The sequence below is a fragment of the Ziziphus jujuba genome, chromosome 1 (assembly GCF_031755915.1).
Source record: "Ziziphus jujuba cultivar Dongzao chromosome 1, ASM3175591v1".
Lineage (NCBI taxonomy): Eukaryota > Viridiplantae > Streptophyta > Magnoliopsida > Rosales > Rhamnaceae > Ziziphus > Ziziphus jujuba.
This window is the reverse complement of record NC_083379.1, coordinates 46,956,809-46,970,722: the sequence shown is the minus strand read 5'-3', so window position 1 is coordinate 46,970,722 and position 13,914 is coordinate 46,956,809.

The following is a 13,914-nucleotide window of genomic DNA, read 5'->3' as shown; positions in this document are numbered from 1 at the left end:
TCCTTACAAAAAAAAAATAAAACAAAACAAAAGTTTTTTTCAAAGCTTTGAATATTATATATAACATATCTTTAGTCTATAATATAATATAACATAAATGAGAAGTACTCTTCAGATCATTTTGATTTGATCATATTTTATTGTTTAAAACGATAAAAAACTGCTGTTTACCTTTTTTTTTTGTTTCTTTTTATGATTGTATGCCAAAGATAAAATAAGTATTTCATTTTTATTAAATACAGAATTTCTAACCAATGATTTGGAAATCACACTAATACAGTATGGCTTTTTATATATTTAATTTTATGGACAAGCTATATATATACATACATATATATATATATATATAAAGCATTATGTTGTAATTGCCTAAAACTTTTAGGTTTTTCTAAAATTATATAATTAACTTTTTAATTTTGATTTCAATGGCATATAAAAAAAGTTAAAATCGGTAGTTTATAATTTTATATCTTTGCAAGGTTAAAATCTATGGTTTTATATTTACCTTGTCTTTCCTTTTTTAGCCTTTTTTTTTGGCTCGTTTTGACCTCTCAATAGCACACATCACACAAGACAGCAATGATTTTTTTTTTTTTTTTAAAACAGCAACTAATTAAGTTATATATATATTTTATTTAAATTTCAGTATTACATACTTTCATTATTTTCTTATGGAATTGATATTTCTCTACTAAAATTGTATTGATTGAAATGAGCTTTTGTTTTTGGTAAATTAAAAAAAAATATTGCTTTTTAATTTTGATTTTATTCCTCCATAATATTAGTTATGTAATTTTAAAAATTAAATACAATGCCAATGTGGATCAACAAATAAATATTTTGAAAATAAATTTTTGATTATCATCTTCAATCCAAAAAATATTTTAAACTAATAATTTCCAATAAATATACATGTGATTTTATATTATTTATTAAAAATTATGTTTATTAATTAACACTAATAAATAAAAAATTTTTACTTTATCTTATATAAAGTAATTGTTTTGGGAGGTGTGAGTATATATATATATATATATACACACACACATATAACTACACTGTTACACATTAACCTAGTAGTCTAATAAAAGTAGCCCATGTTGTGTGTCAAACTGTCAATGGGGAGCCGAGATGTGTATTTCTGGTTCCTAGGACCCTTTTTGTATTTCCCCCGAGTTTCTGACTTGTTTGAACCAAGAAAGAAGCCTCTTGGGCTCTGCTTGAGTAGGGCGCCACTTTTGGCGTTTCTAATGAAAACCAGTTATTTAGCCAAAAAAGAAAAAAATTACCCAGCCCTCTCTTTAATTTAAAAGTCGAGCCAAAAGAGAAAGTTCACTGTTATTGAAAGTGGATTCGTTTGCTTTAACTTTTCCTTTTTTTATTTTCTTTTGATAAATCTTTTACTTTTCCTTTTTGGTCTTCACACATGAGAATCAACGGATATATATCCCATCAAGGTAAGTATAATTGAAAAAATAAAAAACAATAATTGATAAAACTAATTTCGAATTGAATTATCATAGTTAAGTGAGTTTGGCTGTTTAATAAATCACTCATATTTACATATGAAGGATTATAGATTTAAGACATTGAGGTGGGAAGAGATCATAAATCCTTACATGTGGAAGTGTTTCATTTTGATTTAGAAATTTCTGACAGCATATTTTTCGGGCATTTATATATATATATATATATATATATATACACAATGGTATTCAATTGAAAATGTTGACTTTTAACTTTTTTCTTTTATTGAGGATATTCTCAACTTTTAAATTTTTTTCTCTTTTATTATTTATAAGACATAACCTCCTAATCACTGTTATTGAAGGTTGATTCGTTTGCTTTAACTTTTTTTTTTTTTTTTTGGGATAAATCTTTAACTTTTCCTTTTTGGTCTCACATGTGAGAATCAATGAATATATCTCATCAAGCTGACTGAAATTGAAAAAAATAAAACACAATAATTGATAAAATTAATTTCCAATTGAATTAATCATAGTTAAATAAGTTGGATTCAATTGATAAATCATTCACATCTATACATAAAAGATCGTAAATTTGAAATACTGAAATGAAAATGGATAAAAAATCTTTACATGTGAAAATGTTTTATTTTGATTTAGAAATTTCTAACAACATAACAATCAAGTATATCTATATTATAGAATGATATTCAATTGAGAATAATATCAACTTTTAAGTTTTTTTTTCTTTTATTGAGGATATTCCCAACTTTTAATTTTTTTTTCTTTTTTAATCATTTATAAAACATGACCTTTAACCATAAGTGTAAGTGGTTTACTTAGCAAAACCAACTATTTTTAAGTTGAGGGTATAATAAGTTCAATTATTTAGAACCATTGGATTATATGTATTAATGTGATAGATTTGATATGATATATAATAATCTAACTGTTGTAAATGATCAAATCTGCTCATCTTCAAGTCATTGTGTTATATATAGAGGAAGCTATACACATATTAGGAGACTATAATTACGAAACTGGATTAGGGGATGGTACTCTCCAAAGAGGCGGAGGTGGACTTCGCTTGGTAAGGCTAAATGTAAGGGTGTTTAAACGATAGGTATAAGTTTTTTCTTCTTATCAAAGTAGTGTTATATTTGTATAAATATCAAACCCTGAAGAAGTACAAAAACACGGAGAAAATCATGGAATTATTCTATTCTTGCACCCCCTTACTTTTACTTTAATTATATGAATTTCAACATTAAGAGGAAGCAATATACATATTGGAAGGCGATGATAAAACTGGAGTAATGGGTGGTCTTTTCCGTGGAGGCGGAGGTGGACTTGGCTTGGGTGCTGTTTTGCATGATGACTCGCCTTTGTAATATCGATCATGATCATGAGCAACGTCATTTGTTTCAATCAACCGGACCATCAGTTTATAATTCACAACTGAATCACGAGGAGTAATAAAAATTATTGTTGATGGAGTCGTAGTTGGAGGTGGAGATGGGCTCGGGGGTGTTCCTCCATGAACACTTTTCCTTATCATGCTCAACTCATTGTCTTTGGAAATAGAAGTAATTAAAGATAGATCAGAGATATATAATCTTATGACATAATTAATTAGTCTGAATTAAGTAATTACTAACAATATATATATATATATATATGTTAGAGTTAGTGATCCGAATTCTTGATGACCCGACCCGAAAAGCTCGCGGTGCGACCCATTTGGTGAAACTAATTTTGGAGAAAAATTTGGGGCTCAGTGGTGGGCTACGGTCTCGGGCCGCACCCCCGTCGGGTACGGACCTGTTCAATTTTAGGGTTTCTTCCGTATATATATTTCTTATTCTTTTGGGGTTTTGCGGCTGTAATTGGGGTTTTAGGGTATAGCGCAGTTTTTCTCACCTTTATACCAATCTTTCGATATTGGATTTGCTTCTCCCTGCCCGTGGTTTTTTCCCGTCAAGGGTTTCCACGTAAGTCCTGTGTTTGTTCTTCGTTTTCTTTGTTTCCGTTGCTATTTATTTTTCTCCCAATTCCGTAACAATATATATATGCATAAAGAATCGATTGGAAAAGGAATAAAATCAATTTTTCATAAGTTCTGACAAAGTTGAGTTTTGAGAACGGTATCATTTTATTTTTATTTATTTATTTTGAAATAATAGAAAAATGAAAATGAGTTTTTGCGTGCATATATGTATGCCTTTCAACTAGCTGGACCTTATATCTATACATATATGCCTTGCAAATTACTAGATCTTACATATATGTTTATAAGCATGCTTCTAAAATGCTACGTACTTTTAGCCTTAACGATTCCAAAATAGCTTTTGAAACTTTTTGGACATTTCTCTAGCTAGAAATGATTTAGGCTTTTGGACGAGCTTTTAAACAAAGACTAATAAAGCAAAAGTTTCAAAGACGTACATATAGAACTAATAGTTATCTAACTATTCTGTGGATATAATAGTGTTACGTAATTGGGAGAAAAACAAATAGCAACGGAAACAAAGAAAGCGAAGAACAAACACACAGTTTACGTGGAAACCCTTGACGGGAAAAACCACGGGCAGGGAGAAGCAAATCCAATAGCGAAAGATTTGTACGGTCTCGGACCTATCGGCCCAAGACCTCCGCTTCCACCACAGAGCCCCAAATTTTTCTCCAAAATTTAGTTTCACCAAATGGGTCGCACCGCGAGCTTTTCGGGTCGGGTCAACAAGAATTCGGGTCACAAACTCTAACAATCTCCACCTTGACACGAATTCCATATAAGGAATGAAAAACATACAAAACTCCAATCTTCGATAAAAGTTGCCATCCTCTTCCACAAAAGCCCCTAAAGGCAAAGCTCAACAACAAACACCAACCAAGTTCAAGCAATGCTCAAACTTGGCTACTGGAAGTGCCTTGGTCATCATGTCAGCAGGATTATCATGAGTACTCACCTTGCTGACAACAATATCTCCACGAGCAATAACATCACGTACAAAATGATACCGAACATCTATATGTTTTGTCCTCTCGTGAAACATCTGATCCTTAGTGAGATAGATAGCACTCTGACTATCACAATTGATAACCGTACTCTCCTGCTCAGAGCTCAACTCACCTATCAACGCCCTTAACCAAATAGCTTCTTTCACCGCTTCAGCTATAGCCATATATTCAGCTTCTGTAGTTGATAGTGCAACTGTTGCTTGCAAAACAGACTTCCAACTGATAGAAGTATCTCCAAGAGTAAATACATAACCAGTAGTGGACCTCCTTCTATCAAGGTCCCCAGCAAAATCTACATCAACATATCCACGTACACCCTCCTTACTTCCACCAAACTCTAAACAAGTGTTAGTAGTGCCTCTCAAGTACCTTAGAATCCACTTGACAGCTTGCCAGTGTTGTTTGCCAGGATTAGCCATATACCGGCTCACAACACTAACAGCATGTGCAATGTCAGGACGGGTACACACCATAGCATACATCAAACTACCAACAGCACTAGAATAAGGAACATGTGACATATACTCAATATCTCTATCCGACTGTGGTGACATATCAGCAGACAATCTAAAATGAGTAGCTAATGGAGTACTTACAGGTTTAGCGTTCTTCATTCCAAAACGCTCCAGAACTTTCTCAACAAAAGATCTTTGAGTCAAGAAAAGTTTACCTGCAGATCTATCTCTCTCAATCTCCATACCAAGAATCTTTTTTGCCACTCCCAAATCTTTCATCTCAAATTCACCACTCAATTCTGCTTTCAATCTGTTGATATCGGATTTCTTCTTGGCCACTATCAGCATATCATCAACATAAAGCAACAAATAGATAAATGAGCCATCTTCCAACTTCCTAAAATACACACAGCTATCATATTGGCTTCTAGAATAGCCATGGCTAAACATAAACCCATCAAACCACTTGTACCACTGACGAGGGGATTGCTTCAAACCATACAAGGACCTTTTCAACAAACACACATGATCCTCTTTTCCTTCAACCTCGAAACCTTCGGGTTGCTGCATATAAATTGTCTCCTCAAGCTCACCATGCAAGAAAGCGGTCTTCACATCTAGTTGCTCCAACTCTAAATCATGCATAGCAACTAGCGCTAACAAAGCACGAATAGAAGTATGTTTAACGACAGGGGAAAATATATCATTAAAATCAACTCCCTGTACCTGTGAATACCCCTTCGCTACTAAACGTGCTTTGTACCTCGCATCTTCAACACCAGGGATGCCTTCTTTCTTTTTGTAGACCCACTTGCATCCCACAATCTTCTTACCCTCTGGAGGTAATGCTAACTCCCAAGTGTGGTTCTTATGAAGCGACTCCACCTCTTCCTGCATAGCAATTAACCACTTTGCAGAATCCTCACATGAAATGGCTTCATGATAGTTGCAAGGATCACTGGGACTCTCGATCTCCTGTGCTGCAACACAAGCAAAAGTGACATAGTCTGCTAAACTAGAGGGCTTCTTGATCTCCCTGCGAGGTCTATCCTTGGCAATCGAATGCTCCTGCACCTCCTCAATTCTCTCTTCTTCCACATGAGTGGGTGTCTCAAATGGGCCTGAAACTGAACCATTCTGTGAAGTACTTACTTCCTCCACTCTAAACTCCACCTGCTTTGGCACACTGTCTGAAACAACGAGCTCCTTTTTCGGATGCAGCATTGCCATCTCATCAAACACAACATCCCTGCTAATCACAACCTTAGATGACTTTGGATCAGGAAGCCAAACTCTATATCCTTTTACACCCTGCGGGTAACCAAGAAATATGCCCTTCTTCGATCTAGGCTCAAGCTTACCATCATTAACATGAACATAGGCAGGGCATCCAAATACCTTCAAATCTAGATAATTAGCAGGTTTTCCAGACCATACCTCTTCAGGAGTCTTGCAATCGATTGCTGCCGATGGAGAACGATTCACCAAGTAGCAAGCTGTAGCAGCTGCTTCTGCCCAAAATTCCTGTGCTAACCCAGAATTCGACAGCATGCATCGGACTTTCTCCATAAGAGTTCTGTTCATCCGCTCAGCCACACCATTTTGCTGCGGAGTTCCTCTAACTGTGAGATGTCTAACGATCCCTTAGTTTCTACAAAACTCATTGAAAACACCATCACAGAACTCCAATCCATTATCTGTACGAAGGCGCTTCACCCTTCTTTCCGTCTGCTTCTCTACCAAAGCTTTCCATTGCTTGAAGATAGCAAATACGTCATTCTTGTGCTTCAAAAAATATACCCAGACCTTCCTGGAGAAATCATCAATGAAGGTCAACATATATCTGCCACCACCCTTAGAAGCAGTACGTGCGGGTCCCCAAAGATCTGAATGAATGTAGTCTAGAGTACCTTTGGTTTTGTGAATTCCAATACTGAAGCTAACTCTCTTCTGCTTTCCAAACACACAATGTTCACAAAACTCCAACTTCGAGATACTCCGATCGCCAAGCAAACTCCGTTTGCTCAACATCGCCAAACCTTTCTCACTCATATGGCCCAATCTCATATGCCACAAACGAGTAACATCCGAATCTGACATGGACACTGAAACAGCAGCCGACCCCATTACCACAGAACCCTGTAGCCTGTATAATGTACCAACCAGGCTAGCTTTCATCACCACCAAAGCACCCTTCAGAACCCTCAAAACTCCACCTCCACCAGCAAAAGAACAACCAGACTTGTCCAAAGCAGATAAAGAAATTAAATTTTTAGACATATCTGGAACGTGACGTACCTCAGATAGTGTTCTGATAATTCCATCATGCATCTTCACCCTTACAGTTCCAATGCCGATGACACAGCAAGGATGATCATCTCCCATCAGCACAACACCTTTATCCACCGGAACATAAGAAGAGAACCAATCCCTATGGAGACAGATGTGAAACGAACAGGCTGAATCCAAAATCCATCCCTGCTTGCCCGAACTATCCTCAGTCACTGAATAAACATCTCCATCTTCAATTTCCTCATGTGCGACACTGGCTTCGGCATGTTCCTTACTCTTTTCATTATTTTTATTCTGAAGCTTACGACATTCAGTTTTGATGTGCCCCTTTTTCTTACAGTAGTGACAAATAAGGTTTCTGAACCTTGACTTCGATCTTGGCTGACTACCACCATTGTTATTTTGATCTTTAGATGATGTTCTACCTCTAACAATCAGACCCTCTCCTCCGGAACTCCCAAAATTATTGTTATCCGAACTGCTGGTCAACTCCTTATCAAACAACTCCTTAGAATATAAAGAAGCTTTCACATCCTCCAATTTTAGGGTTTTATTACTATAAATCAAAGTCTCCCTAAAATTTTTATACGATGGAGGTAAGGAACGCAGTAGCATTAGGGCCTGATCTTCATCATCATATTTAATATCCATGTTTGCCAGATCCAACAAAATAGTAGAAAAATCATCTATGTGTGTTTTAATAGATGTACCTTCAACCATAGAAAGGGTGTATAGACGGTGCTTCGCAATCAGTTTCGTTGTGAGATTCTTTGTGATGTACAAAGATTCCAACTTGTCCCATAAGTCCTTTGTTGTCTTCTGATCAAGGACCTCCCTCAAAACTTCATTGGACAAGCATAGCTGAATGGTGGATAGGGCACGCTCATCAACCTCGGCTTTCTTTTCGGCATCCCACGAAGACGGCATCTGCTCCTTGCCAACCAACGCCTTGTGTAAACCGTTCTGTGTCAAAATCGCCTTCATCTTGACTTGCCACATGGAGAAACTCATGTTGCGCTCAAATTTCTCAATGTCGAACTTTGTTGCCATGATCGAAAAAAAAAAAAATTCCCAAATAGATCGATGCGGCTCTGATACCACTTGTTACGGAATTGGGAGAAAAACAAATAGCAACGGAAACAAAGAAAGCGAAGAACAAACACAAAATTAACGTGGAAACCCTTGACGGGAAAAACCACGGGCAGGGAGAACAAATCCAATATCGAAAGATTGGTACAAAAGGTGAGCCTGACTGCGCGATACCTTCTTAACCCATCGGGCTCAGTGGTGGGCTACGGTCTCGGGCCTATCGGCCCGAGACCTCCGCTTCCACCACAGAGCCCCAAATTTTTCTCCAAAATTTAGTTTCACCAAATGGGTCGCACCGCGAGCTTTTCGGGTCGGGTCAACAAGAATTCAGGTCACAAACTCTAACAAATAGGAAAAGAGAGCAAATATATTTTTCTCTTTTAATTAAGAAAATATATGCAGAGTTTGCATAAATGATTTACAATCTTTTTTAGGATAATATATTAACTATAAAGCCGAGGAGAAGACGTTAACTAATACCTGGTAAGATTCTTGCTTGAACGGAAATTACAAGTACCGGAAGAAAAGCAAAGAGAAGCAAGAGACAATGAATGTTAACTTTCATAAATTTCTTCATGACTAGTGGAGTAGTAATCGTATTCCAACCTTGTTTGCTTACTTGCAAACACTTTTTTTTTTTCCCCTTGAAATACTTGCAAACACTTATGACACAAAAGGTTGAGCAAACTGAATATTTATTTATAGACACGAACTGGTAAGTTTAATTACTCATTTTGGGTCAAGGTCAACTCTTCAAAAAAAAAATATTTGTCACGAGAAGCAAACACCCAGTCCAAGCCGTCTTTGCACCAACCATAATCTCGGACTTATGTCGATGTTTTAAGCACTTGTACATTTAGGCACAAAAAGGGCTCAAAAAAAAAAAAAAAAACTTTAAAAGTTTATATATGTTAAAATATCTTTTTATTGTTACTGAATAAAAGTTTAAAAAAGATGTAAGTTTTGGACAACCACTGTGAGTGTGTATGTTCACCTATGGGATCGATATTACATTTTGCCCTTCCGAGGGGACCAATTTTTTAACAACAAAAAATTATGTGATCCATTTTTGTCAGTTTCCTTAATTTTGTGAGAAATTCTCAATCCTAGTCCATTAAATTAATTGATTAGTCCATCTTGAAAAAGGTGCACACGATTAAAAAAATAGGAAAAAGAAAAAGACTTTATTTAATAATAACAATAATTTTTTTTTTTTTTTGGTACGAAATAATAACAGTAATCTGAAGTTTAGTGCTTTGAATTTTATGATATGAGAGAGATGTTGGAGTAAAAGTAATAAAAAATGTCACTTTTATCAACTTCAGTATGCACCCACTAATTGAATTTTTAATTTTTTTTCCTTTCAACACGAACTAAAAAAAGTTTCCTCATTAAAATAATTGTTAAAAACATGTAATAATCAACACGGAATGGTTCGGTTAATGTAGTCTCAAGGATCTGATTAAACGCGTTAAAAGACCGCCTTTCGCACTTCATATGGAAAGCTTGGCAAGTAGATATATATATATATATATATATATAGACAGGAAAATTAATTAAGATCAAGATCAATTCAAATTTGAAAACTTCAGATTGTTATTATTCTTTCTATTCTGTCTTCTCTTTTGACTTAATTTTCTTAACTTAGTTTAACATGTGATTAAGACACTAATTAATGTTCGAGTTTTATTTTATTTTTCTTGACAGAACTATATAAGGTCTGAGTTTGTTTTTTAATTTTTTATTTTCAAAGAAGGTTTGGAGGTAGGAACACATAAATTAAGGCAACAGGACAAGCTTTATTAAGCGAAAAATCAAATCCAGCTTAATTAAAAGCATTAGACATGTATAATTAAACGAACTACTTGCTTAACATATATCTGTAAGGATTTCCTTTATGCTCTTAACAACTACAAAACCAAGCAGTCCTATCGTAGTTTTTCAGCCAAAAAAAATTAAGCACCATTTGGTCATGAAGTCCCTCTCATGTCTCTCAATTATAAATTGGTAGAGATTTTTAGTCTGAAAAATATTTATGGTCTCTGAACCATTTAATTTTATATGGTCCTTTCGTAAATCTTTTAACATGTTATAAAATTTATAATAAAAAATCCAAGACATTAAATTACATTGATCATTTTATATTGTATTAATAATTTTTGTTAAATGTTAGAAATTTATAGAACGATAATGTAAAAATAGATGGCCCAAACACCACATGATTTTTTTTTTTTTTTTCTATGGAAACATACCAAATCCCACATGTTCCTTAAAGTCAGAAAGACTTTTTTTTTTTTTTTTTTAACACTTATCATATAATATATCTTCCGTTTCTTAAGTTTTAGAAAATGTTTTGCGGTTTGATGCCAAGAAATTGGATTTTTTGTTTTTCAAAATTTTATTTATTTTCTCTGTTTTTAAAGATTATTTTCATATTGCAAAGTTGATTAAAAACGGGGGATTTGGTAATCAATCAGAAAGTTCTTCTGTTAACTTAGTGAGTTTATTTTCCTCAACCAACAGGTGGCAAAATCGTTAGGAAATGTTAACCCAACTCAGTTTTCATCCGGGGATCCATCGAAGAGGGAACAGTAACATCAAATTGAACATGGTCCAGAACAGTGGAAAAAAAACTGTTTTTGTTTCCTATTAGAGCTGAAATGTGTTTTTGGAAATAAATTTCTATTTGCATACCTTAAGCTTAAGTATCTCATCCCATAACACTATAAGCAAATGTGTCCTGCATGTACTAAAGCATGTTCACTATAATGCAGTGTTTTAAAAGGCGTAAGGCATTGCAAAGCGATAAGATCAAGTTTTAAGTCTTAGAAGCCTAGGTGTGCCTAAATTTAAAAAGGCATTTTATAATTATATTATTATTTGAATTATTATAAGACTACTAAATAAATAAAATAATTTATATTTTAAATGTCAAAGTATATATAAAATCTATATTACCTTATATGTGCAATAAACATGAATTAGCATGTAATCGATTATAATAGATTTATGAAAATTCATGTTTTCTAATTTTCCAAAAACAAATTAGTTTCAAAATATATATATTACAAACCTATAAATACCTAATAATTTATAGATTAATACATACTTTAGTTATTACCATAATCTAACTCTTATCTAATTTTTTATCGGACTTCAATTCAATATCTATATTTCCTTCCTACTTATCTTCCGTGCCATCCGATACAAAATCATTTTCCTCAGGCTTTCTAATTTCAACTTGAGAATTTCTTTATTTTATTTCATTTTTTCTTTTTCTTTTGGGTTAAATTTTCTCCCTAATTCCTTAGTCCTTATGATAGAGATTAGTAGTTCACGTGAGTCTATCTTCAAGATTCCCTTATCTGTTGTAAATAGTTTTTATCATTACTCATTTGTAGTCATCTACACCAACTGTACATGTATATAAATATTAGTTTCTTATTCAATAAAAAACAACTTTCCTTTATCAGTCAAGAATAACTTTCTCACCTTATACATTATATTTTTATTTTTTTTGTTTATGAAAAAAAATTTAATCTTAAAATTTTATTTATTTTTTAACAATATTTTTTGTTTTTTAATTTTTTATAAATTATTTTTTAATATTTTTTAAAAAATAATTTTAGAAATAAAAAATTTTGAACAAGAAAATTTATACTTTTTAGCGCTTAGGAACGTATTAAACGGTCAACACAACTTTGACTATTTTTTTATAACCTTTGTTAATTATTTAAAAACATCACGCCTAAAACGTCCAGAGATGTCTTTTCCCACATTTTAGAGAGCACTGCCATAATGTATTGAAAACGAATACAAAAAGAAAAAGATGAAAAAGCCAAAGGGAGAAACAGAAAAAGGAAGTGCGAGACTTCAAATCATTTGCGGTCGTACGTAATAGGTTTTTTTTTTTTTTTTGTTTGCTAGATGTACGTAATAGGTTTTTGATGCAAAGAAATTCACCAGAAATGAGACCCTTTCAATTATTGGCACGCGGAACAGTTCTTACAGATATTCCTTTGAGCCAAAAGATGCTGTTTTGGTTTACTTTTCATCATAAAGCACCACCCACGAAGTTCCAATAATGCCGTGAGGGCTTGTTTGGCACGCGGTGTAAGAAGGTTGGAATGTATGAAATAGTAAGTTTGGTGATACATATGTTCCGTACAACTCAATACGGTCAAATCTGATCAACTCTGTTTTATATGGTCGATCTGGTATAACTAATATAAAGCAAAAGGTTGGTACTAGATTTTAAGCTGAAAAAAAAAAAAGTTTTTTTTTTTTTTTTTTTTTTTCCTATTTTTGGTGGAAGCTGCTTCCATGATTTTTGTGTTTTTTTTAAGCTGATGCTTCCGTTTTCCCTCTCTACCATTGTCTTTTTTCCCCCTTTCGTTTTCGTTTTCGTTTTCGTTTTTTTTTTTTTTTTTTTTTTTTTTAAATTAGGCTCTATTTCTTCATACAATGGATAAATGTTCTTAATTAAATTATTATAAAAGCTACATGAATAATAATAAATTATAAATATATATATATATATATATATTTGTATATGTTTATTTTAACAAAAATCAAAATATATAGTATAATATCTCACGATGCCCAAACACAGCATAATATATTATATAGGAGGAGTAAATATATGAATTTGGTGAATAGTGATTCTCATCATAATGCATGGCTGGCGTGCAGGAGTAAATTTCAGTACTGCAGGAGTACCGTGCTCCCTAAAGACAAATATTGCGACCCACCCACATTATGTGATAAAACATTCTAAATAGCGAGATGAGCAAGAAGAAATTAAAACAAAAAGCATCCTAAATATTTAAGTGATAAAAGATCTTAAATTTGCCATGCTTGAAATAATATTAATTAATGTTGACTGCATATTCAGCTGGCAGCTGGAGGCCGGTGTAGATAGCAGGAGGAGAAGGAGGAGGAGATCTCTCGGATCCGTTGCTGGGCTTCGGTGGTATATATAGCTGGTTTTGGAGGTGGTGGGGCTCCATAATTATCCACCTTCGCATATAACTTGCTTTCTGACCATATATATATATATATATATAATCAGAAAGTAAAGTATCGAAAACAACATGTAATTAATAAATATCAGCACAGAATCATATAAATCCAAAGTACGTAGCCATTACAAATTAATAAACTTCTTAGAACTTATAAACTACTTTATTATATCACTAATTATTAGATCAAGATATACCAATTTTATGAACTACTTCATAAATTTAAAACATAGTTTAACTAAGTCAAAATAAAATATAAATGATGAATTTATCATGGTTGATATATATTATATTTTTACTTTTTATAAAATCAAAATATTCTAATGTGATAAATTGTTAATTATACACACAGACACATATATATATATATATATATATATATATAAACAATAAAAACCTTAATTCAGACATTATTTAAGCAAAACAATATATAATTGTATACAGATCTCCAGATCTATCTGATGGACTAAAGATTAAAGTAATTAGAACATAAAATAATTAATTATATATGGACGAAACTAAAGATTAAAGTAATTAGAACATAAAATAATTAATTATATATGGACGAACTAG